General features: G+C 46.1%; 1 protein-coding gene across 9 annotated transcripts in view; it reads right to left on the reverse strand.

Moving 5' to 3' along the window:
• Positions 1 to 25,667, reverse strand: part of ATP2B2 (ATPase plasma membrane Ca2+ transporting 2) — a 587,231-nt gene that overhangs the window by 264,860 nt on the left and 296,704 nt on the right. The window contains exon 4 of one of the 9 annotated variants that reach the window (XM_038740344.1): positions 469 to 525. The exons of the other annotated variants lie outside the window; for them this stretch is intronic. The gene's annotated coding sequence lies outside the window, so the exon portion shown is untranslated. The remainder of the gene's footprint in view (positions 1 to 468; positions 526 to 25,667) is intronic. 9 annotated transcript variants of the gene reach the window in all.

Consider the following 25,667-nt stretch of genomic DNA (forward strand, 5'->3'; position numbering starts at 1 on the left):
GGATTAGAACCCAGGTCCTTCCTACGCCCAGGCCCATGTTATATCCACTAGGCTATGCTGCTTCTCTTCACTTACCTGCCATGTGACCTTCGGCAAGTCACTTAACTGCCAGGTGCCTCAGTTCCCTCTTCTGCAAAATGGGGACTCAATACTTGTTCTCCTTCCTATTTAGATTGTGAGCTCCATGTGGAACCTGATTATATTTTACCTACCCTAGTACTGGGCACATAGTAATTACTTAACAAATGCTATTATTATTTCCCTGAAAATCATCTGCAAGTCAGATGGATTCAAGAACATCCTCTCGGGTGCAAGCCCTACCTACCCACGGGTGATGCTGTGAACAGACGCTTTTTTACTTTCCTATAGGCCAGCTCTTCAAGAGATAAGGTTTTCTGCAGCCTTCCGCAAAATAAGAGATGAATAAGTGAAAGTGCAGTGCATAGAGTGCAGATATCTGCTCCATACCTGTATCTTTTCTTAACCTTCTTGCTTTTGCATGAACTTTCCCAGATGGATCAAGACCTAGGAAAGATGTAATTTATCATTTCAGATTTGAGAAAGTGTTTCTCCTGTCCTGAACAGCCTCTACAGGGAAAGGTCAACAGAAATAGAGTTAGCAACCATCACTCATCCCATTTGTCCTCACACAAGGCCTCCCACCTGCCATTTAACTAGGGAAAGAAATGAAAACACCAAAAGCAAAAAAAAGAAAAAGGGCAATTTAATTTATCCTGGTTCATTATTACACTACGCTAATGGCAGGCAACTTTATTATGGGAGAAATTCAATATTTCACTGACATGGGACAGCATAATGCAATTTCTAGACCAGATGCTGCAGAGTGATCTGAGGAGTTTCAAACAGCAACAACCCTCATTTACCCAACAAACCATTCCATGTCAATGGTAAGAGGATCAATCAATCAATCAAATTTATTGAGTGCTTACTGTGTGCAGAGCCCTGTACTATGTGCTTGGGAGAGTATGATATAAAAGAGTAAGCAAACACATTCCCTGCCCACAAGGAGCTTACAATCTAGAGGAGCAGTGCCACTTCATTCAGTGAAAAGCGACCGCTTTCTCCGCTGCTCATTCATTCATTGTCATATTTATTGAGTGCTTACTGTGTGCAGAGCACTGTACTAAGCGCTTGGGAAGTACAAGTTGTTAACATATAGAGTTGGTCCCTACCCAACAACGGGCTCACAGTCTAGAAGGACTAGAAGCTCACAGTGCTCCATCTTTCAAGCCCCTTCCTTCCTCTCCCCCTCATCCCCCTCTCCATCCCCCCCATCTTACCTCCTTCCCTTCCCCGCAGCACCTGTATATATGTATATATGTTTGTACATATTTATTACTCTATTTATTTATTTATTTTACTTGTACATATTTATTCTATTTTATTTTGTTAGTATGTTTGGTTTTGTTCTCTGTCTCCCCCTTTTAGACTGTGAGCCCACTGTTGGGTAGGGACTGTCTCTATATGTTGCCAACTTGTACTTCCCAAGCGCTTAGTACAGTGCTCTGCACACAGTAAGCACTCAATAAATACGATTGATTGATTTCCATGCTGACAGTTGCTACCTGGCTAACCACCCAGATTCTGCAGGCAGTCATTCTAACTGAGCACTCCAAGAGAGTATCTCCTCTCCCCATTTGTTTTTAAACTATTATCCCACTTTCTCAGTTTCTTTCCCTCAAGCTATTGTCAGTGCCGTGTAATAGCGCACGGCCAGGGGGAGGTGGAGGTGGCGGAGAAGGGGAGCCATCAAGACAAAATCCCAAAGAACATTCACACACGGGAGAGCTGCCTCCTGTGAGGGGCCCCAGGATCACTCTGTCAGCTGGAGGGAGACGAACAGTCGGTGCGCACTCCCTGCTCAGCCTTTGGGTGAAATGGAGCCAGCTTGGTGGATGGTACAATTCGAGGCCTCGCAAGGGATGGCTGCCTTGAGGAGTTTCATGCTCATATCACCCTCTCCCCTTTCCCCCACCTTCTCAGGGTGAGGCTGGCAGGCAGAGCAGGCCTAATAGCAAAAGCTTAACAGATACCATCATCGTTATCAATCAATCAATCGTATTTATTGAGCGCTTACTGTGTGCAGAGCACTGCACTAAGCGTTCGGGAAGTAAAAATCGGCAACATATAGAGATGGTCCCTACCCAACAACGAGCTCACAGTCTAGAAGGGGGATAATGATTGTGGTATTTGTTAAGTGCTTCTAATCCCGGCTCCACCACTTGTCTGCTGTGTGACTTTGGGCAAGTCACTTCACTTCTCTGTGCCTCAGCTACCTCATCTGTAAAATGGGGATTAAGACTGTGAGCCCTATGTGGGACAGGGACTGATTATCTTGTATCTACCCCAGCACTTGGAACAGTGCCTCGCACATAGCTAAGCACTTATCAAATACTATTTTTATTATAATTATGTCCCATCAGCCCAGTGCTGAAACAAGCCCAGAAGAGAAACGCTAATGCTGGGGCTTGCTCGTGGAAGGCAATGACACACAAGTTGTCCAAGCATCCTGAGGCCACTGTTGGACACAGGATCCCGGGCTGGATGGACAAGGTGCCTGGCCTAGGATAGCACTGTGGGCACAGCACACTTATGTATATAACTTTGTACTCTGCCACTTCCCTTATCTGTCATTTATTTTAACATCTCTCTCCCATTCTAGACTGTAAGCTCCTTGTGGGCAGGAATCGTGTCTACCAATTCTATTGTATTGTACGCTCCCAAAAATGTAGTACAGTGCTCTGCACAAAGCAAGCACTCAATAAATACCATTGTTTGAATGATTGATTGCTCACAGTCTGCTGGGTAAGAAACACTGGATTCACTGTTATAGGCTACTCTGCTACCAGGCAGAGAACAAGAAAATTTCTCAGTAGTTGCAAGTTAATTTGCTTAGTACAGTGCTCTGCACACAGAAAGTGCTCAATAAATATGATTGATTGATTTCAGACACCAAATATTCTAACCCCAAACATTTAGGCTGTAGTTAAAAGAAAATTAAATTCCATCCACTCAAAGGCAAACTTCAAACTTTCAACCCCCTAACTACAGGTAGGCCACTAAGATGGCCACTCAGTGGGGTGATTCCCATGGATCAGTGGCCCAGTTCATTTGGCAAGGGAGGCACATGCCGCAATGGTAGTGGAAGAATGGACAAATCATCTGTGCAAAGTCATCAGCCCCACCTGTAAACCTGAGCCAATTCAACCCACTCCCCATGAGGGAACCTGTCTTTGAATACCAGAAGATCTTTTGGGCCCAATTGCAAATACCACAGTTGATTCCTTGTCTGTGAGTTTTCCCTTAGAGGTTTTGTCCCTTGTGCTGATTTTGTTCACTTTTGCAAGTCCTTGAGGAGTATTTTTGCATTGGGCTTCTTCTGGGGAGACTGGGGAGAGGAGGGAACATTGTTGTTAAAAGCATAGGACGAGTACCTTAATAATAATTATGGTATTTGTTCAGTCCCTACTATGTGCCAATCACTGCACCAAGCACTGGGGTAGATACAAGAGCATCAGATCCCACATGGGGCTCACAGTCAAATTAGGAGGGAGAACAGGTATTGAATTCCCATTTTGCAGGTGAGGGAACTGAGGCACACAGAAGTTAAATGACTTGCCCAAGGTCACACAGCAGGTACGTAGCAGAAATGGTATTAGAACCCAGGTCCTCTGACTCTCAGGCCTGTGCTCTTTCCACTAGACTGGTTGATTGATTGATTGATTGAACGAAAAGCCCAGCCTACTGAAAAGAGCCCAGGCCTGCAAGTCAGTAAACTTGGCTTCTAATCCCCAATCTGCCAACTGTCTTCTGTGTGACCTTGGACAAGCCACTTAAGTTCCCTGTGCTTCGGTTACCTCATCTGTAACATGGGGATAAAGATGGTGAGCCCCATGTGGGATATGGACTGTGTCCAACCTGATTATCTTGTATCTACCCCAACGATTAGTACACTGTCTGGCACATAGTAAGCACCTTAAAAAAATACCATTAAAAAAAAGACAAATGATCAAGTGCTGGGTGGAGATTTTATTACTTCCCATAGTATATCTTGGAAATATAGAAATGGATCAACTGACCAAAAAAAAGAAACAAATTCCTACCTTACAGAGCTTTAAAAAAGAAATTTTTCATATTTATGTTCATTACAACAATTGAAACCAAGTCATTAAGCATCAACTGCAGCAAAATAGGTTAGGGGAGAGATGTTTCTGACCTAGTTTACTCAGCTGGAAAATGTAACTAGGAAAAAGAAGGAGGAAACATTTACAGCTGATAATTCATCATTCTTTTCAACCTGCTGTTTGTGCATATGGCAGGGAGAGGTGCATAGCCCATAATCCAAACACATGTTGTGTTGAGAGCTGGTAATCCCTAAACAGAAGATATCTTCCCATTTACCAGAACCTTTTCTAACAACTTTGTCCCCTGTTTCTTATGTGCCTAGGTGACTGCAAGTGGTTCTAAAGTGATCAGGACAATGTGAGTAAACAGTGAATATTTAAATGTGCTTGAATGAGGTCAGCTCTGAAACCATAAGAAGGAATGTGCTCTGAGTTCCTTCATTTAGGCCAGACAGAAAGTCTGTTTGTCTCTCTCCCTCTCTCTCTCACACTCTCTCTCCCTCTCTCTCTCTCTCTCTCTCTCTAAAAAGGCCTGGTCAGAGCTTGAATTTTAAACATCATGGCCACCAAAAATATAACAGCTTTGGGCATATCAACTGTTCTCCAGTCAGCATGCAACAAGGTTTATGAGAAGAAGGGCAAGTTCTCAACAGCAGCTAGCCCACATGCTAAAGCCCCAGGGAGGCAGATCTCCAAGCCAACATCAGCCCAGATCATTTTTTTTCTTTTCCTTTCAATATGCTTACATTATCCCTAGGAAATTCCCAGACGGCACATCTACTTCCCCACCCCCACTGAATTTGGATGGCTTTGCTGTTCACTTTGCCGGCTGTAAACTCTTTTGATGAAAGGTTGCTTTTCCACAGTGGAAAAAACAGTCACGTGGCCATTGTGAAGAATGTCAAGACCCAGCTGTTTATTCAAGGGATGGAAAAATGTAACAATAATAGTGCTGGAGCTCTAGAGGAGACTCCTTAAACTCCTGGCTATTCCTGCCGACAGAAGCCCCAAAGCAGAGCGCTCTGTCCACCCTCCCCCTTCACTCAGAGAAGATGAAATGGGAAGGATAGACACCAGCTGGAACCAGGGCTGAGGTCCCACTGAGGGGGTGCTGAGGTCCCACTGAGGGGGTCCAATGGTGGAAAACTGGCTGTTTCCCACTGCAGCTGGATGCTGAACTGACTAGCCACCAAGATAAGATGGATGGGCTCGGGGACACTGACTTTTCATTTAGAGCAGGAGGCCAGTGGGATGGGGGAGGTGGCAAACCTAAAGTGGAGCTTTGCAGGGGTAGAGCTTCAAGGAAATAGACGAGGAAGAAGCAGTGTGATAGGAAGTGAAGAGGAAGGGAATAGAAGAGGGAGGAAGAGAAAGGAAAGAGAACAAAGTAAAGAATGAGGAAGTCCTGGCCCTCACCAAGCACCAGATTGGAAGAGGAGCATCCCTCATCTCCCATCTCCAAACCACACACCTACTTGCCCCACCCTGCCTGATCCTGTGTCCCATCATGCATCCCCTCTAGCCTGTAAGCTCGTTGTAGGCAGGGAATGTGTCTGTTATACTGTACTCTCCCCAGCGCTTAGTACATTGCTCTGCACACAAAGCATGTGCTCAATAAATAAGATTGACTGACTGACCACACAAACCTCACTGCCATGGCTGTCATGATGCCGTTGCAACTCCAGAATCCCAATTCCCATTCATGTCCAGCTCACTCTGCAAAGATCAGCCTACGTCCAATAACCCATCATGCCACAGAGAGCCCAGTCCCTATTTCCGACACAAGGACCTAGGCCTGCGCAGAACCCTCATTTGTGTTAGTACCAATGATAATGATGATGATGATGGTATTTGTTAAGCGCTTACTATAATAATAATGGCATTTATTAAGCACTTACTATGTGCAAAGCACTGTTCTAAGCACTGGAGAGGTTACAAGGTGATCAGGGTGTCCCACGGGGGGCTCACAGTCTTCATCCCCATTTTACAGATGAGGTAACTGAGGCACAGAGAAGTTAAGTGACTTGCCCAAAGTCACACAACTGATAATTGGCAGAGTCAGGATTTGAACCCATGACCTCTGACTCCCAAGCCTGTGCTCTTTCCACTGAGCCACTCTGCTTCTCTATGTAACTTCTATACATAATTACTGCATATATACTATACTATACATATAGTAACTTCTCTTACTATGTGCCAAGCACTGTTCTAAGTGCTGGGGAAGATCCAGAGTAATCAGGTTGTCCCACGTGGGGCTCACAGTCTTAATCTCCATTTTCCAGATGAGGTAACTGAGGCACAGAGAAGTGAAGTGACTTGCCCAAAGTCACACAGCTGACAAGTGGCAGAGCCGGGATTAGAACCCACTACCTCTGACTCCCAAGCCCGTGCTCTTTCCACTAAGCCGTGACCTCGGTCGGCACCCCACCCCCGCAGCACCTGAAAGAACCCCAGCCACAGCTGCCAGGGAACAAGAGGTGGAGCCACCATCTTGACTGCTCCTCTGATTATTTTCCAAATCTAGGGTGGCATGGCTTAGTTACACTAGCCTTCCTGTCTGAAAAAGTGTGGGAGCAGAGTTCATGGTGCCACCCTATAGTGCTAAGCCCAAAGGGACTACAGTTCCAAATGGTCTCCAAGGAGTAAGTTCCAAGATGTCTGAAAGATAAAGCACTGGTCAACTCTTGATTATTCTGGTGATTTTTCAGGATGATCCCAACTCTTTTCTCCCTCCAAATCCCCAGAATGTAGCCATTTCCCATCTCATTAGCTTGTCCGCTAGTGGAGGGGAAAAAGAGCAAGAAAAAAGAGAGGAAAGGAAACACAATTCAGTTCACTTGGCTGCTTGATATCAGATCAAGGAGCAGGTTATATGGAAGAAGAGGTTGAAACTATTGATTGAATGTTAGATTTTGGATTATCCCTGTATTTCAATTCTCCATGTCTTCCCTAACTTCCAAGGTCATGAATCACAGAGCTGACTGAATGGTACACAGCAAAATCTCCTAATAGAAGGAACCCACCGTCCAAAAAAGCAGCAAAAGAACGCTATTGGTGCCACCTGATTTCTTCAACATAAGTAACATGGACTGCTGGGGAGACTGAAGCCTGAGGGTGGGCCCAGAGGTTTTTTTTTTCCCCAGAGCCGTGCACTGAGTGCCCTTTCAGCATTGGATGGGGAGTACCAAAACTTCTACAACTCAACTCTGATGATCCAGACTCAGATGCAGCTCCCTTTTCCACTTTCCTCTCCCCCAATCCCCGCTATGGATTCAGGAACCATCCAGCTGGCAAGAATTAGCTGGAGCAGGGGAGGGAGGACAAGAGGGCAGAGCAGCTGATGAAGACAGATAGAGCTCCAGCTATTTAGATGGAGCAATTATAGCTGTATTTTCTCCACATTAAAACTTCTCACTCTGGGAATGCATCCAATCTGATTATCTTCTGCCAACCCTAGCGTTTAGCACAGTGTTTGGCACATAGTAAATACTTCACAAACATAATGTTAACAACAACAACTAGGGCAGATCTCTCTCTTGGATACAGACAGCCCCCATTTTATCCACGTGGGAACATTTCAAGTTACAATGAATGGCAATGAGGACATTTCTAAAATTATACCGTCTCAGCTTTACAAATGCAGCCGGTTTGACTTTATGACACTAACCTCCTATATGCAGCTAGCTTCATGTACTACCTCCAATAAAGTACAGCATCGGAGGTAAAATGGACATGTTGACCTTCCCTGGTGACTACATCTAGCAATCTGCTATCTCTGTCCCCAATTCCAATTGTTTCCCCATTTCCCCACAGCTCCCATCTACCTGAACCTTCCACCATTTCCCCAAATCCACCACTCCTATCCTCACAGTCCCCAAACAAGGCCCTATTTTTCAATTTATTTTATTTTTTGCAGTACATTGGCCTACTTTTCAATTTATTTTATTTTTTGCAGTACACTGGCCCCTCCCCCTGGCTGGCTCCTTTCCCATCTGCAGCAATGCTCCCCAGAACCTCCGCAGCCAGGAGGACTGGGCTGGGGCAAGTTGAGGGGAGAACAAGGGCAATGGTGGTCCCACTGTTGGGCCTCCTCCTCATGCTCAGAATGGTCCAGGGGAAGGGGCTAGCCTGTCTGTGAAACAAGTTTTGAAAAAGTTGAAAGAGTTGGGACTGGGAAAGGGAGGAGAGGAAGGGCAGGGATTCAGAGGCACGAGCAGTAGATGTAGGGGGGCAGGTTCACAGCAACTGCAGAGAAATGGGAAAATAGTCCTAAAAGTCCCAACAAGAAGGAAACATTTATAAGGGCAGGAGAAGCCAGTGGGTGGGGAATTTCATCTGATGATCAGACAAGGTCGGAAAGGAGGGTTCATTCATTCATTCATTCAATTGTATTTATTGAGCGCTTACTGTGTGCAGAGCACTGTACTAAGCACTTGGGAAGTACAAGTTGGCAACATATAGAGATGGTCCCTACCCAACAGTAGGCTCACAGTCTAGAAGGAGGAGACAGAGAACAAAACAAAACATATTAACAAAATAAAATGAATAGAATAAATATGTACAAATAAAATAGAGTAATAAATACATACAAACACATATACATATATACAGGTGCTGTGGGGAGGGGAAGGAGGTAAGGTGGGGGGATAGAGAGGGGGAGGAGGGGGAGAGGAAGGAGGGGGCTCAGTCTGGGAAGGCCTCCTGGAGGAGGTGAGCTCTCAGTAGGGCCTTGAAGGGAGGAAAAGAGCTAGCTTGGCGGATGTGCGGAGGGAGGGCATTCCAGGCCAGGGGGATGACATGTGCCAGGGGTCGACGGCAGGACAGGTGAGAACGAGGCACGGTGAGGAGAATAGCAGCAGAGGAGCGGAAGGTGCGGGCTGGGCTGTAGAAGGGGAGAAGGGAGGTGAGGTAGGAGGGGGCGAGGTGATGGAGAGCCTTGAAGCCGAGGGTGAGGAGTTTCTGCCTGATGCGTAGGTTGATTGGCAGCCACTGGAGATTTTTGAGGAGGGGAGTATCATGCCCAGAGCGTTTCTGGACAAAGACAATCTCGGCAGCAGTGTGAAGTATGACACCACCATTTCATTTCCAGTCACGGAATCTCTTTGATTCAATACATATACACATGAAGGTAGCTATATTAGTCATCTATGATCATTCACTATCACCAATGGTATTTATCAAGAGCTTACCGAGTGCAAAGTTCTATGCTAAGCTCTTGGAAGAGTACAACAGGAGCAAGACATGTTCCCCTGTCTTTCTGGAGCTTATGATCTACTGTTTATGAACTGTACCAACTGAGTATATAATTTTGGGTGCTTTTGATAAAAATATCTAACCTTAGTCAGAAACAAATGTCCTACCTATAACATTGGTTCTATGAGAAAAATTGGTTCCACCTTACAATATTTTAACTTAAATTGATGTTCTCAGGAACCAATTGCCTTGTCAGCCTGACCTAGTGGAAAGCATAGGCCTAGGAGTCGGGGACCTGGGTTCTAATCCCAGCTCTGCGACTTGCCTGTTGTGAGACTTTGGGCAAGTCATTTATTTCTATGCCTTAGTTTCCTTATCTGTAAAATCAGGATTCAATTCCCCATTAGACTGTGAGCCCGGTGTGGTATACAGGGACCGTGTTTGACCTGGTTATCTTATATGTATCCCAGTGCTTAGTACAGTGTCATGCACATAGTATGTGCTTATCAAATTATTATTACTATTATTAGACCGGTCAAGAACTACCAATACTGGGCAGATACCACCCTGGCTCTGCCACTCCCACCACTGCTGGGCAACTTCTTTGGATTAGGCATGCTTCCTCCTTCTGGAAAAACTCTCCTCTACAGAAGGAAACTAGGGTGAGCTCTAAGGAGCCCCTACAGGGAGTAATGTAAGATGGACGGTGCCCCCAAGAAGCCCTAGGGACAATACAGGAAATGTGCTGGCATACCCATGGGAGTTTGCTGGCACCATCACTTGCTGATATCAGGCACCCCAAAATTATCATCACTTTCTTTTAAACATCATGAGCACTAGAAGGTGCCAGAAAATAAACTCCTTCTCAAAGCTATTAATCTTGTACTTCCCGGCAGAAACAAGCCCCCTTGAAAGGGTTGGGTTGAATGGCTATTCATTAAGCAAAATACTGGGCTGGGCTCTGCAGTGAACATGTGAAAAATGAGAACCCCAACTATATAGTAGTAATTATTTTTATAATAATAATAATAATAATATTATTTTTAAGCACTTACTATATGCCTTATGCTGTTCTAAACGCTGAGATAGATACAAGGTCATCAGGTTGGACACAGTCCCTTTCCAGCATGGGGCTCAAAGTCTAGATAGGAGGGAGTAGGATTTTATCCCCATTTTACAGAACAGGTAACAGAGAAGCAAAATGACTTGTCCAAGGTCACACAGCAGACAAGTGGCAGGGTTGGACTGTAAGCCCAAGTTCTTTGACTCCCACGCCATGCTCTTTCTACTAGGCCATGCTTTTTCTCTGAAGTGATCTGCACAGCATGCAATTTTCCTTTCTTGGAAATTATTATTCTGAATGGTACTAGAAGGTAGAATGTGAAGGGGGAGGGAAGAGGAGGAGAGTGAAGGTGTCAGCCAGGCTGTTTAGGGAGTACCAAGGCAAACTCTCTCAAAGAGTTGGGATTTGAGGCAAGTTTGGATCAAAATGGAGGCAGGTGGTTTAGAGGAAGGCTCAACCCAGGAGTAGGAAGGGAGAGACTGTAAGCTCGTTGTGGGCAGGGAATGTGTCTGTTTATAGTTGTATTGTACTCTCCCAAGTGCTTAGTACAGTGCTTTCACACAGTAAGCGCTCAATAAATACAAATGAATGAATTAATGAGTGAATGTGAAAGAGGGCACAAAGGCAGGAGCAAGGGGACCAGACTAAGTATGGCAAGGAATATTCTGTTGGAAAACCCAGGGTGAAGCAGGAAGAGGAAGGAAGTGATAAAGAGAGATACGAGATCTCATGATGCTCATTGCAGCGTGGCTTAGTGGAAAGAGCAAGGGCTTGGGAGTCAGAGGACACTGGTTCTAATCCCAGCTCCGCCACTTGTCTGCTTTGTGACCTTGGGCAAGCCACTTAACTTCTCTATGCCTCAGTTACCTCATCTGTAAAATGGCGATTAAGACTGTGAGCGCCATGTGGGACAATCTGATTACCTTGTATCTACCCCAGTGTTTAGAATAGTGCTTGGCACATAGTAAGTGCTTAACAAATACCCTAAATATTATTACTTACCATCACAGGGGAGAGTAACCAGAGAGAGGCTCAGTGGACATTCACCAGGAAAAGATACAAGGTGCAAGGGTGGCCATTTGTTCAGTTTTCAGTGAGTCTATCCCCTGTCCAGTCGAGGGCTTTGCTTTCTAGTATTTTCATTGTAAGTGTCCAGCCTCCCACCACCCCGGCTCCAGCCCCTGAGTTCTACGGCTTGGAAATGGTGCCTATGCTCACAGAGACCTGGGAATGGAATAGAAAGACTTTGGAGCAAGTGTATGGGCTGGGGGGAGGAGTGAAGGGAGGAGTCTCAGGAATCCACTCAGAGAAGCACTCTAACTATGGCTGGCTTTGGACTGGCTCCCGCAGAATGGTGAATATCATGTCACTTCATTATGCCAAGTGCCCAATGTAATGCACATGACAGTCCATGCATCTGTGTGTCCAGTATACACAAGGGCCATCAGTGGCCAGCCTACATGGGGATGCAGTGGGGAAAGGTGAGAACCATGGCATTTCAGTGACCAGAGAAGAGATGCTATCACCCACCCCCACCTCTCAGGAAGGACACAGTACCACATGGCTGGAGAAGCCCAGTGAAACCCACAGAGGAAGCCTCAGAGGATCATAGATCCAGCTTGGTGGGCTGAGAAATTGCTCTGCCTCATGCTCTCTCCCCTAAAGCTCCCATAAACCCAGTGTTTTTCTAAGTAGCTAGAAAGTCTCTCTATTTTTCTCTCCAAATTTCCTCATCTCCGGCTTCCTAATGTTGACAGGTGTGAGTCATCACACTGAAGCTAAATGATACCGTTTGACCCCACTGTCTCCTATGGAAACAAAAGGCTCTAGAAAAAATGACACACCAATCCCGGGCACACAACTAAACTTTGGAAGGGATGAGGTCAGAAGCACAAGGCCACGCTAATCCCTAGAGTTTGGAAAAATCCAGGTGAGCTAGATCCCAAAGTGTCTTTCCTCCAGGGGGTTTGGACTCCCCGTACCCAGATATCGGGGGCTGGGGGGGGCAACCTTTTTCGAAGCCTCAGCAGGATGCACTGTAGGAGCCACCAAATCTAGCCACAAACAGGAGTGCCCACACTTCATTTTGAGCATGGTGGAGACGACCTTGGGGAAGGGAGGGGGCAGAAAAGAGGGGGGAGGGAAGAAAATACAGAGAGGGAGAGGACAGGAATGAAGGGAGAAGAAGGTAAAAATACTTACTCACCTTCCCCACCACGCAGTCATCCCCACCACTGTTTCTCTCACCCTCGTCGGGCTCCAGTCCCAGGCTGGAGATTCTTGCCTCTCCTGGCCCCAGAGCCCCATGAGGATGAGGTGTCCACCTGCCTCTCTCCTGGCCTGCCTGCCCAGATAGGGTGCCGGATCCTCTGGGGACAAGGTGGGAGTTGGGACTCCAGAGCTGCGGTGGCAGCATGACCCGGTGGGCGTGGAGATTGCAATCCCATGGGGTTCACACTCCTGCAATGCCCCCATTTGCCTGGGCCGAAAAGGAGGGAATAAGAGAGGGGCAGATGGCTCACTAACCATCAAGGGGCTCTGAGGCCACATATGGGATTCTCTGGCCCTGCACCGAAGTCCAGCAAAGGTGAGAAAAAGAATAATAAGCACACAATAAGCGCTTCACAAATGCCACAATTATTATTATTATTATGGAGAAGAAAGGGCAGATTTTAGTGATGCCATGAAGGTAGAACTGACAGAATTTGGTGACAGATTGAATAATAACAATGGCATTTGTTAAGCGCTTACTATGTGCAAAGCACTGTTCTAAGCACTGGGGGGATACAAGGTGATCAGGTTGTTCCACTTGGGGCTCACAGTTTAATCCCCACTTTACAGATGAGGTAACTAAGGCCCAGAGAAGTGAGTGACTTGCCCAAAGTCACAGAGCTGACAAGTGGCAGAGCCAGGAGTAGAACCCATGACCTCTGGCTCCCAAGCCCGTGCTCTATCCACTGAGCCACACTGCTTCTGTATACGTGGGTTGAATATGTGGGTTGAATGACAGCGATGAGTCAAGGACAATGCCAAGGGCAATGCCAAGGTTATGGGCTTGTGAGACGGGAAGGGTGGTGGCACTATCTACAATGATAGGAAAGTCACGGGGATGACAGGGTTTGGGAGGGAAGATGAAGAGTTCTGTTTTGGACATGTTAAGTTCGAGGTGTCAGCAGAACATCCAAGTAGAGATGTCACATATATACACAAGTGCTGTGGGGGAGGGAGGGGGTAGAGCAGAGGGAGGGAGTAGGGGCAATGGAGAGGGAAGGAGGAGCAGAGGAAAAGGGTGGGGACTCTGTCTGGGAAAGCCTCCTGGAGGAGGTGAGCTTTTCTTTCCCTCCCTCCACTTTTTTTGTTTTATTTCAGTTTCCATTTTTAAACCTCATTTTTCAACCTCACATCTCCACCACCACTGGCACTACCTATTTCCTTATACCCTTGGGTGCTGTGGTAAATAGAAGAACATGTCCCTCTCCTTGCAGTGCTCATCTTCTGAGGCAGACATTTTGACATGGACTTGCTCAGAGCAGAACAGGAATGAGGGTGTGCCCCACAGAACAGATTCCCTGGCAAAATGGCTTTCTCCTCAGACCCTAAGGACAGACAGCACCTTGAAATCATTTGAAAGAACTCGATTTCCAACAGGAAAAGCTTGAGGGCATTCCTTTTCTGACTGAAGAAAATGAGCCAAGGGAGCCAAGCATAAGGACGTAAAGGAGAGAGGACTTTTCCTGCTCTCATGGAGTTTACAAACTAAAGGAGACCTGCAAAAGACATACACAAACAGAGCAAGATGCCAGACTCAATACTAAATTTCATTTCAGTTTTGTAGGTTTTTCTTTAACATTTGGTGCACACCAGTGAGCGGGGACATGACAAACCTGACTGGCTATTTAGATCAATGGCCTCCCATCTCACCCGCTCCAATTCAGTAAAATTACAGGCATATTCATAGAGTAAACTGAACTCAGAGTGGGAGCAGCCTTGTGGTTTGTGACAGAAGAGGTTCTACCCAGAAAACGTTCCTGGCTGTTTCCATTAAGTATTCTGGGCTCAGAGAGGGAGGCTGACATTGAGTGAAGGGAGAGGACTCCTTATATTCAGGAGTGGCATTAACCTATCTCAGGTTCCCCAAATGTCCGGTTCCCCAAATGTCCAGCTTCCCAGAATTCCCTTCACCTGTCCCATAAGTGAGCTTCCATGAGCCTGACCCTCCATAGTATGACAGCCAGCCAGCCAGAAATGACTCCTTGGATTAACTCTGACTGCCCTAGTGGAAGGAACTCATATTTCTGGGGTCAGATGGTATCATCTAACGCACCAACCTTTCTGATTCCCCCACAAACATAGTCTCCTACACAGCGGATTGGGTGACTTGTAACTTTAAGCAGCTGCTCTTCTGTGCACATACCTCATTACAGCTGGCTATGCCAATTACTAAATCAGTGGAAGGAGACTAGGGACAGAGCACCAGGCTACAGAGTCCCAGGGGTGTGCTTAGCCAACTAGAGTTAAAGGAGCAACTGTGCTTAGCTTAGGCTAGAGGGAGTCCTGGATTTCATCCCAATTTCCTCCACTGTTATCACTGCCAACTTATTAGGCTGTTCCCTGGAATCTCTCTCCCCTCCTGCCCCTCCACGCCCTCCTCAACACACGCACACCCACGTTCCCCTCTTGTTGCCCAAGCTGAAGGGACTGACTCTGGACAGAGCTCTGTTTGGACAGCAAACTGTCTGCTTCCATGCTCTGCTCTCCCCTTCTTGAGGGCCTTGGCCAGTGATGTTCCCAGTCCAAGAAGCCAACTCCCTGCTCTTGTCTGAACTCCTTCTTTCTCCCCTTTAAATAACAGCACAAGGCCAATTTCTCCAAGAATCTTTCCCCGACTAATCCCACCCATTCTCCATCCCACCAATCAATCAATCAATCGTATTTATTGAGTGCTTACTGTGTGCAGAGCACTGTACTAAGCACTTGGGAAGTACAAGTTGGCAACATATAGAGATGGTCCCTACCCAACAATGGGCTCACAGTCTAGAAGGGGGGAGACAGACAACAAAACAAAACATGTAGACAGGTGTCAAAACCATCAGAATAAATAGAATTATAGCTATATGCACATCGTTAATAGAGTTTTAACTATGTACAAGTAAAATAGAGTAATAAATATGTACAAATATATACAAGTGCTGTAGGGCTGGGGAGGGCACGATGGAGAGGTTAAAAGGGGCTGTTCAGCGAACATATCCATACATCCATCATCCATATTTATGCTGATTATATGTCCATTTTGTCATGACTATCAGAGCACCCAATGTGTATAAAGAGCACTGTAGCACTTGAGAACATACACAAAAAGAAGACAGGTCTCTGCTCTTAATGAACTTATAGTCGAATGGGGGAGACATAGACAGTACACATATGGTTAATCAATCAATGGTATTTTTTTTAGCACTTACTATGTGCACAGCACTGTACTAAGCACTTGGAAAAGTACAATGCAAGAACACATTCCCAATTGAACACTTACCCTGCCCTCTACACTCCCTCCACCCCAGCACAAGTGTACAGCTCTTTACACTTGGTTGCTTCCCCTACCTAGATTGTGAGCTCCTTGAGAGTCGGGGTCATGTCAAATTCTACTGTACTCTCTTAAGGTCTTAGTACAGTGATCTGCACAGAGTATGCACTCAAATACCATGGACTGACGAGGTAGATACAATGGGAATAAATGAAAAAACTGAGAACAAAAGCGAGCAAAACATGAATAAACAAATGGGGCGATAATAGTAGAAGTAACTAATTGATTGTGGTATTTGTTAAACACTTGCTATTATGCGAAGCACTATTCTAAGCACTGGGGTAGATACAGGGTTTTCAGGTTGGGCACAGTCCCTGTCCCACATGGAGCTCACAGTCTAGGTAGGAGGGAGTAGGATTTAATCCCCATTTTACAGATGAAGAAACTGAGGCACAGAGAAGTTAAGTGACTTTCCCTTGGTCACACAGCAGACATGTGCCACTAGTAGTATGATCTGATCAGGGAGATAGGGCATTCATTAGGCAGGAAATGCCCCTTGGAAGGGTTTTGTTTGGTTGTTGTGTTTAGATTTTCATTTTTTGGTTTATTTTTTAAGACAAATTATTTGGGTAGGGAGCAAAGTAGAGTGCTCTGCCCATGACAGGTGTCCAGTAAATATTACTGACTGACTGGGGAGGAGTGTGTTTTGGGGGATTTGAGGTGGGGAGGAGATTGCACAGACAATGGGTTGGAGATTAGAGAGAAGATTTGGTATGGTGCAGAGAGTGCAAGCTGGAGGGTAGCGGAAGAAGAGGGAGGTAAAGTAGGAAATAAACGGGGGCTGTACAGTCTTGAATATAATGATCAGATAAGAAATGGGAAATCTCATATAATTGAGGTGGGAAAAGAACATGTCTCTATTGGAGGATTTTGATGGGGGAGGGGCATTCTGAATGTCATTTTAGGAAGACAATCTGGGCAGCAAAGTGTAGGATAGAGTTAAGACGGGAGAAACTGAAGGCAGGCAGACCATTACAGAGACTAATACAGAAGTTTAACCCAAAAGTGATGAGGTCTTGGACCAGGGTGGTGGTCATTAGAGAGGAGAGAAAGAGGCAGAGCCAGGAAATATTGTGGAGAAAAAATCAGCAGGATTTAGAGATGGATTGAATATGGGAGGTGAAAGGCTGGGAGGAGTGAAAAATGACACCAAGGTAATGAGCTACTGGAAAGATGGTGGTTGTATCCCTGGAATGGGAAAGGCCAGAGGATAAGTGGGTTTAGGAGGGAATATGAGGAGTTCAGTTTTTGTCATGTAAAGTTTAAGGTTCCAGTGGGTCATCCATATGGAGATATCCTGGAGGCAGGAAGAAATGTGTGATTGGGAAGTGATCAGGAGATTAGCTCCCTGACAGAATGGGCTTAGAGTGAGGAGGATAACAAACAAGGCCTTGGGGAACTTTTATAGTTAAAGGGTGAGAAGTGGAATAGAGCCAGAAAAGAAGAAAAGAAGATAGAGATGGAGCAGTCAGAGACCTGGGATGAGATGATGAGGATTTTGGTACTTGTTAAGCACTTACTATGTGCCAAGCACTGTTTTAAGCACTGGGGTAAATACAAGTTAATCAGATTGGACACAGTCCCTGTCCCACGTGGGGCTCACAGTCTAAGTAAGAGAGAAGAGAATTTAATCCCCATTTTACAGATGGGGAAACAGGCACAGAGCAGTCAAGTGACTTGCCCGAGGTCACACAGCAGACATGAGAACCAGAAGAGTATGCATATGCCCGTCTTTCATACTCAAAGAAGACATCACTTGTTGGTGAAATTTATCCACAGTGCATGTGTGCAGTTATGAGGTGTCCCACTGTCAACAGGAAATTCCACACCCTCGGCTCCAAGGCTCTCCATCACCTCGCCCCCTCCTACCTCACCTCCCTTCTCTCCTTCTACAGCCCACCCCGCACCCTCCGCTCCTCTGCCGCTAATCTCACCATACCTCGTTCTCGCTTGTCCCGCCATCGACCCCCGGCCCACGTCATCCCCCGGGCCTGGAATGCCCTCCCTCTGCCCATCTGCCAAGCTAGCTCTCTTCCTCCCTTCAAGGCCCCACTGAGAGCTCACCTCCTCCAGGAGGCCTTCCCAGACTGAGGCCCCTCCTTCCTCTCCCCCTCATCCCCCTCTCCATCCCCCTGTCTTACCTCCTTCCCTTCCCCGCAGCACCTGTATATATGTATATATGTTTGTACATATTTATTACTCTATTTTTTATTTTACTTGTACATATCTATTCTATTTATTTCATTTTGTTAATATGTTTGGTTTTGTTCTCTGTCTCCCCCTTCTAGACTGTGAGCCCACTGTTGGGTAGGGACTTTCTATGTTGCCAACTTGTACTTCCCAAGCGCTTAGTACAGTGCTCTGCACACAGTAAGCGCTCAATAAATATGATTGATTGATTGACTGATTGTACTTTTAAGTTTTCATTGTGCTGAGACATGCACACTGTCTCACCCAATCCCTCTGAAACCAACAGCACTCTCTGTGGGATGGTTGGCTGGGGCACAGTCTGTGAACCCCCTCTCAGCAGCAGTTCCGTTGATTTTTGTTTTGTTTGGGGGATTTTTTTTAAAAATGGTATTTGTTAAGCAACATGGCCTAATGGAAAGAGCACAGACCTGGGAGTCAGAAAACCTGGATTCTAATCCCAGCTCTTCCGCCTGTCTTCTGTGTGATACTGGGCAAGTCACTTAACTTCTCTATGTCTCAGTTACCTCATCTTTAAAATAGGAATTAAATCCTTCTCCTTTCTACTTGGACTGTGAGCCCCAATGTGGGACAGAGGCTGAATCCAAACTGATTAACTTGTGCCTACCCCAGCACTTAGAACAGTGTTTGACACATTGTAAGCACTTAAAAAATACCATTAAAAAACAAACCAAAATAAACTGGCCACCTCATGTCACATCAGGAGAGTACCATGATGTTGTAGTAGTAGTAGTACCGATATTTATTGAACATGCACAGTGTGAAATGCACTGCACTAAGCACTTGGGAGTGTACATCAGAAGCCTGAGACAGTCTCTGCCCACAAGAAGTTTCCATTCACTCAATCATATTTATTGATCGCTTACTGTGTGCAGAGCACTGTACTAAGTGCTTCCACTCAAATGAGGGAAGGCAGACATTAAAAATACTTACAAATATGCTAGTCATAATAATGAATAAGGAATAAGTGAGAAGTCGAGGATGACACCACGGTTCTGTACTTCTGGAACGGGGAGGATGGTGGTGTTAATAACCGGGATGAAAAAATTAGGAGGAGGCCGGGGTTTAGGATGGAAGATGAAGAGTTCAGTTTTAGACAGGTTAGGTTTGAGGTGCTGATAGGACATTCAAGTGAAGATGAACTGGGGGCAAGAAGAGATGCGAGACTGTAGGTCAGAGGAGAAGATGGGGCTGAAGAAGTAAATTTGGAAGTCATCTATGAGGGTTCTTGAGGGCAAGCACCAAGCCTAATCTTTTACATGGACTCCAAACAACTAAGACAGGACTAATTGCCTTGTGAAAATGAATAATATTTGTTGATTGACACCCTCATTCCCCCCTGGACAGTGGAAGAGAGGAGGAGGAAGAGGAGGGAAAAAAGGAGGCAGGGGAAGCCAAGCTTTAGAAAGCCAAGGAGGAATCAATAGGTAGCCATGTTTCTTGAACAGCCGCAACATGTAAAGCCTAAGAGGCCGAAAGAGGCTTCTGAATTTCAATATGCACATAATCACCAGATATTTGGCATTATTAAAGCCTGGTCTTAAACCCATAATTAAGGGCTTTCTGAGGCTGTAAAGAAAAAGTACACAATGTATCCAAACAAACGAAGCAAAACCCCAATTTATAAACAGCCCAGAGATGGCTCTAGCTCCTCCAAGAAGCTAACACTTTGGCCCTAGGGCCTCTGAGTCTCATCCCAGAGCCCAGAGAGAAGCAGTAAAAGCTCCCTTGATTGAAGATGGGACTGTGGAAGTGTGTGGGTGTTGGAGATGGGGGTGGGGGTGGGGGGGGGAGGAGGGCATTGGAGAGAACCGTTTAACCTTGGTCTAAGAAAAAGAGAGAGGAGGGAAAAGATTTCGGATGAGTTAACTCTGGCCAGTTAAGACCCTGAATCTGGAAACAAACACCCAGAAAGCCCCCTAAAGGTCCATCCAGAGATCCAGGGAGCCATGCTAAGAGAGCAAATCAGAGGAATGGCAGGACAGGAAGCTGGTGACTCAGTTATCTCTGAAGAATGTTGTGAAAATGCTGACCTCTCCTGTGAGGACCCCTGTCCCCGGGGTGGGGGGGGAGCGGCCAGAACTGCACAGTGAAAGTATTGGATGTGAAAGATGGCTGTTGGTAGAATTAACAGGAAGAAACATGGAACAAAGGACTCATAGGTACCCAGTTCCAGGCCCCATCACCAAAGGGTGAAGATACGAGGTGCAAATGCAGGCTGTTTGACAAAAGGCAAATTGGGCAACTGTATGAGCTTAGAGGCTGTTTCTGGGCCTGGCAGAATGGAATTCTTGGTCTCTTTCTGAGGTTGGCTGCCATTTTGAGAGGAGGTAGCCCCTTTCTCTGTGGAGCTGCCAGAATGGAAAACTTGTGGGCATGGAAACTTGCTATCTGTTAGGGGTGGTGGGGTTGTGGCCTAGTGGAAAGAGCATGGAACAGAGTCAGGGGACCTGGGTTCTAATCCCAGATGTTCCATCATTTTCATCATTATTATTATTGGATTTGTTAAGTTCTTACCATGTACAAAACACTTTACTAAGCCACCCTGCTTCTCCATTGCCTGCTGTGTGACCTTGGGCAACTCACTTAATTTCCCTGGACCTCAATTTCCTCATCTGTAAAATGGGGATTAAATACCTGTTCTCCTGCCTACTTATACTATGAGCCACATGCAGTTCAGCGACTGTGTCTGACCTGATTTCCTTGTATCTACCCCAGCGCTTAAAACAGTACTCGACGTATAGCAAAAGCTTAACAGATACCATCATCGTTATCAATCAATCATATTTATTGAGTGCTTACTGTGTGAGAGCACTGTACTAAGCGCTTGGGAAGTACAAGTTGGCAACATATAGAGACGGTCCCTTCCCAACAGTGGGCTCACAGTCTAGAAGGGGGAGACAGAGAACAAAACAAAACATATTAAAATAAAATAAATAGAATAGATATGTACAAGTAAAATAAAGAGAGTAATAAATACGTACAAACATATATACATATATACAGGTGCTGTGGGGAAGGGAAGGAGGTAAGGTGGGGGAGATAGAGAGGGGGACGAGGGGGAGAGGAAGGCGGGGGCTCAGTCTCAGAAGGCCTCCTGGAGGAGGTGAGCTCTCAGTAGGGCCTTGAAGGGAGGAAGAGAGCTATCTTGGTGGATGTGGGAAGGGAGGGCATTCCAGGCCAGGGGGATGACGTGGGCTGGGGGTCGATGGCGGGACACGTGAGAATGAGGCACGGTGAGGAGATTAGCAGCAGAGGAGCGGAGGGTGTGGGCTGGGCTGTAGAAGGAGAGAAGGGAGGTGAAGTAAAAATCTTCCTGAACTACCCAATTGTGATAACTGACAGCTGAATTTGAGTGTTTGGGATCACTGCTGGTTGAAAAGTCCTTCAGGCAACTACAAAATCCAGAACATCCCCTGGTTACCTCCAATGGCAGACAACACCATGCTCTGGGCAAGATGAACTGAGGCATCTTGTGACCCCTAGGGCAAAGGAAAAACCAGGATCCCTAGACAACCTCCCTCAGGACATATTCCCAAAGTGTTGAAGTCAACATCACCATATTGAGTAGATTCAGGTGGGTGGCAATGGGGGCTGCTTCACTCTATTCCCCGGACCAGGGCCAATCTACTGATCGATGATATTTACAGAGCATTTACTATGTGCAGGTCAAGCCTGGGCAGGCTCACACCCACAGAAGTCAGTGCTTTTAAAATAATCATCCACCTACTGGAAATTTCTATGATGCCTCCCTCACCCCATAACAACTCAAAGCACCCTCCCAGTTGTTTCTATCATGATCCCCATTTTACATCTGAAGAAACAAGCCCAGAGAAGTGATCTTTTGTTTTAAATGTTTTGTTTGGTTTTTTTTTAAACTGCCAAGCACTCTACTAAGAACTGGGGTAGGATACAAGATACTCAGGTTGAACACAGCTCACAGCCTAAGTAGGAGGGAGTAGGGTAGAGTAGGGAGTAGGATTTAATCCCCATTTTACAGACAAGGCAACAGAGGCACAGAGAAGGTAAGTGACTTGCCCAAGGTCACACAGCAGACAAGACTGTAAGCTCACTGTGGGCAGGAAATGTTTCTGCGATTTCTGTTGTATTGTGCTCTCCCACATGCTTAGTACAGGGCTCTGTACGTAGTCAGCACTCAATAAATGATTGATAAGTGGGGGAGCTAGGATTAGAACCCAGGTCCTCTGACTCCCAGGCCCATACTCTTTCCACTAGACCACACTGCACACTATGCCAACTGCGTAGTACAGTGTTCTGCACACAGTAGGGACTCAAGGATTACCACTGTTTGATTGACATCAGTGGACTAGAGCACAAATCTCCCAATCCCTTGTCTAGTGCAATCAATCAATCCATGGTATTCATTGAAGGCTTGCTGGGTGCTGAGCACTATACTAAGTGCTTGGGAGAGTGCAATGCAACAGAGTTGGTAGACATGTTCCCTGCCCATACTGAATTTACAGTCTGGAGACCAACTTATTGTCTAGAGACTATTGCTCGAACCTGTAGACCAGAGTATATCAAGTTTGGTGAACCCCTGACACAACCATCAAGGCAGACAATGGGGACAGACAAAAAAAAACCTCTGGGGAGTATAAAAGGAAGAAGCAGCAGTACCGGAGCAGTTAATAAGAGAATGTGATGAACTTTGATTCCTACCTCCCTCGCCCCTCCCCACCGTGACTCCCCCTTGCTGACTGCCACACTCATCTCCATTCTGGGATTTATGTAGGTATATGAGTGGATATGGATATGTTCAAGAGGGACCTGGGTCGGGGAGAAAGACACGTACATGATTGGGACAGGGAGGGGAGAGTAAGTGTGTACTTCAGATCCTTGAGACCGCAAGGGAATAGTTTCTTCAAAAGGTTACAAACCCCTGCACTACATCACACTGCTTTTTCAGGAGTATGTAGTGATCCTGCTGTCTCTGCTTTTTTACTCCCTCTGTGTATCTGTGTGTGTTTTCCTCTTTACCTCTCCAGCTCAAATAGCCCTCCCTGCTTGCCTCTTTTCAAGACCCCATAAAGGTGATTGTGAGTTGTTTAGGCAATTTCAATAAGTGCCTTGTGCATTTTCTGACATTAAAGGCTACCTTAAGAGCTGGTGAAATTGCCTGATGAACAGACAGAGAAATACACACACACACACACACACTTCTGTGGTATAAGACAAAAGGACAAAGAGAGGTACAGCTTCAAGACCCACAACAGCTTCTGCTGGCCGCCTCTTTTGTCCCACAGACATTATTTTCAGAAGCATTCAAAATAGAAAGCACAGTCTCTCTCTGCCAGCTGCACATGAGGTAAAGACAGGAAATGACACCCAAGGCTTAGCCACCGCCCACTGTTGCCAGACCAATGGCTTACCCCAGCCCAAGCTGAAGAACGGACCCTGCTCAGATCCACCAGCAATCATTCACTCCTCCCTGCTCTTTGCTCAATCACAGGGTGGTCCCAAACCACCTGGCAGCACTGACTTTGTCCAGCCCCAAAAGATGCACGTTCCAAGACCTCCTGGAGAGATGCCACAGCCTTACTGGGTAGTCTGCTCCAGTGCTTTGTCTTCTTCATCTCTAACCACCTACTGCAACTCAACTAGATTTCCTCTCATTCTGCCCCTATGACAGAGAGAATTGACCCTTCTCTTCCAACTGCAAAACTTTCAGAAGCCTGAACAGTTAATGGGTCACTCTTCGGTACCCTTTTCTTCTGGGGGCTGCAAGGTCAATCCATGCTACTTATTGGGTGCTTACTGTGTGTAGATTACTGAACTAAGCTCTTAGGAGAGTACAGTACAACAGAGTTAGTAGACATGTTCCCTGCACATGAGGAGCTTTCAATCTAGAGGGGGAGACGGACACTATGATAAATTATGGCTATGGACATAATAATTACTGTATTTGTTAAGTGCTTACAATATGCCGGGCACTGTACTAAGCATTGGATAATAATAATAATAATGACATTTATTAAGCGCTTACTATGTGCAAAGCACTGTTCTAAGCACTGGGGAGGTTACAAGGTGATCAGGTTGTCCCATGGGGGGCTCACAGTCTTAATCCCCATTTTATAGATGAGGTAACTGAGGTACAGAGAAGTGAAGTGACTTGCCCAAAGTCACACAGCTGAAAATTGGCAGAGCAGGGATTTGAACTCTTGACCTCTGACTCCAAAGCCCGTGCTCTTTCCACTAAGCCATGCAGCTTCTCTATATGCACATCATTAACAAAATCAATAGATAAGTTCTGGTGGCTGAGGGAGAGTACAAAATGAACCCCAAGTCTTTTCATTTTTCCAACCCTTTAATCATTTTCCAGGTTTTCCTCCCAACCTTCCCATGTGTGAAGCCCAGAACTGAAAACAGGATTTTCCTAAGAGCTAATGAGAGAGAGAGAGAGAGAGAGAGAAAGAGAGAGAGCGAGAGAGAGAAAGAGAGAGCGACAGAGAGTGAGAGAGAGCTGAGCTTCCTGAGAGGACAACTGTGTGGTTGCCCTATGCTGGGTTCCCACCTTATGAATACATAATATTTATGGTATTTATTAAGCATTTACTCTGTGCCAAGCACTGTTCTAAGCACTGGGGTAAATACACAGTAATCAGGGTGTCCCACATGGAGCTTACAGTCTTAATCCCCATTTTACAGATGAGGTAACCGAGGCACAGAGAAGTGAAGTGGCTTGTCTAAGGTCACACAGCAGATAAGTGGCAGATCCAGAATTAGAACCCACATCTCTTGACTCCCAAGCCTGTGCTCTTTCCACTAAACCACACTGCTTTTCAGATACTTTTCTGCCATAGCTATCCAGGGCTAGTCATGCCATGTGATTTTTCAAGTCAGTTGGGTTTTCTACTGAGAGAGAAACTGAGTTTCTATCTCTGTTGCTCTCCGCTTGCATCCCTGATTTTTTCTGGATTCAATGCCACCACAGTGTACTGTCACGTTCACTCACCCCATTCCAGCTGGCCTCCATTTTGATTTATGGTTGGCCAGGTCTATATCCAACCTCACCAATGTTCAAATTGGTCCTGCTAATGAGATGGCATCACCAGGGGAATGAATGAGAGCCAGCTGTCTGTCCAGTCCAGTCTTCATACTGACAAGTCACAGGACCTCCCCTGATAGCCCACTCTCCCAGCTGAGGCTCTAGCCAGTTTCTTGTTGCTCTGTGCTCCTTGGCATCATACAAAACACCTGTGCACAACACTGATCCACCAAAAACCTTTCCTCCACAGAAGACTGCATGAGGCAGCTTTTCCTGCTCCCTCACCCACCCTCCTTTCCTCCTGCCATCTCTCCCTCCCTGGGCCACTGATATATGCTCCTTGACAAGCAAAGCACCTTGTGGTTCACCATGCCCTGCCAGGGAACCCAAATGCATAATGTGAACTCAATGTAGGATGGGAGGGTGAGGCTTCCTGGAGATGAGGGGGTCAGTCATGGTGTGGGGAATAAC

This window comes from Tachyglossus aculeatus, chromosome X1 (genome assembly GCF_015852505.1).
Source record: "Tachyglossus aculeatus isolate mTacAcu1 chromosome X1, mTacAcu1.pri, whole genome shotgun sequence".
Lineage (NCBI taxonomy): Eukaryota > Metazoa > Chordata > Mammalia > Monotremata > Tachyglossidae > Tachyglossus > Tachyglossus aculeatus.